The sequence below is a fragment of the Hippocampus comes genome, unplaced genomic scaffold, assembly GCF_001891065.2.
Source record: "Hippocampus comes isolate QL1 unplaced genomic scaffold, H_comes_QL1_v1.1 scaffold800, whole genome shotgun sequence".
Taxonomy (NCBI): Eukaryota; Metazoa; Chordata; class Actinopteri; order Syngnathiformes; family Syngnathidae; genus Hippocampus; species Hippocampus comes.
The window spans coordinates 1-1224 of NW_017806426.1; the positions used below are offsets into that span (position 1 = coordinate 1).

At 43.8% G+C, this 1224-nt stretch overlaps 1 long non-coding RNA gene across 1 annotated transcript; it reads right to left on the minus strand.

Annotated features, from left to right (window-relative positions):
* Positions 1 to 988, minus strand: LOC109508103 (uncharacterized). The gene is made up of 4 exons (XR_002166593.1): positions 820 to 988; positions 663 to 716; positions 510 to 554; positions 1 to 118 (listed from the first exon to the last, which is right to left on the minus strand). It is a non-coding gene; the product is annotated as an uncharacterized LOC109508103 (long non-coding RNA).
* Between the last annotated feature and the right edge of the window lie 236 nt (positions 989 to 1224).

Here is a 1224-nt window from a genome sequence, read left to right on the forward strand (position 1 = left end):
TTGTGTCACGGACCAGTTGAGACCGGTGGTTGGGGGCCCCTGCCCAAGGGAATATCGAACTCACCGTTGGCCCTTCAAATCCGGGTTCGCCCCGCATACCCACGGTACCCACATGTCCCTAGGGTGCAAAAAAAAAATAGCATCAATAAATAAATAAACAAATCATACGATTAAAAACTAAATCGAAAAAAAAAATTGCTATCAAGTACGGTATTGCCATTTGTAATGAGAGGGTAAGTGTCCAATCCAATTCTCATTCTGCTGTATGTACTTTCAAGCACACCAGACAGAGAAAGAGGCCACACACATGCGCGTGCAGGCATGCACAGCGAGATGTCCAAATGAGGAGGTATGCACACTGCACTCCTGAGCAGAGCGTGGGATGTTCGATGCTCTTCTCAGGGGCACCTCAATGATGGCCGCGATACAGAACAGCATCCCTCCAACAACTGGTTGACATTTTGCTCGAATGTTGCTGCCATTCAAACAAAAGCCAACAACATACTTACAGGATCTCCTTTCGGCCCTGCTCCACCACTCAGTCCTGGTGTTCCCTATAAACAAATGTGAAACTCGTTTTAACATATTCGTGACACAGGCCGCACCACGGTCATGAGCACGCACTGAATTTTTAAAATGTATTTTGTTTTTATTCTACTTACTTGGGGCCCTCTGGGTCCTGGAGGCCCCGCCTGTCCATCTAAACCTGGGGGGCCCTGTCAAGTGAAAATTAAGTACATAAAATAAAAGAAACACGTGTTAAACATTGTATGCGAGCTCAAACACTCAAGTGTCAATACAATCATGCAAAATGAATACCTGTGGACCTTTGCGGCCGACATTGCCTGGAGGGCCAACGTCCCCCTAAAAAGGGCAAGAGTAAACAAATCACACAAAGTCATTAGCCAGCACAGAAGCATCTCAATATCAAACTACCTGTCAAGGTTATTTGAGAGTCAAAACAATGACCATCATGATGTAACTGTGGTATACAGAACATGTTAGACAACTCTGTTCTGACCGACCGACCGCACGGCAAAACGGAACACGTCAAAAACTCAACAGTTGACTTAGCAATTAAAGGCAGCTTCATTTAGTTGAACATTCTTAATTAATAATATACGAGCAAAACTGTAATGAGCAACATGGACTGAGTTCACCGACACCTAACTGCTAGGCTTAGAAAAATACAAATAATTAATTCTTGAAAAAAAAAACACTCAT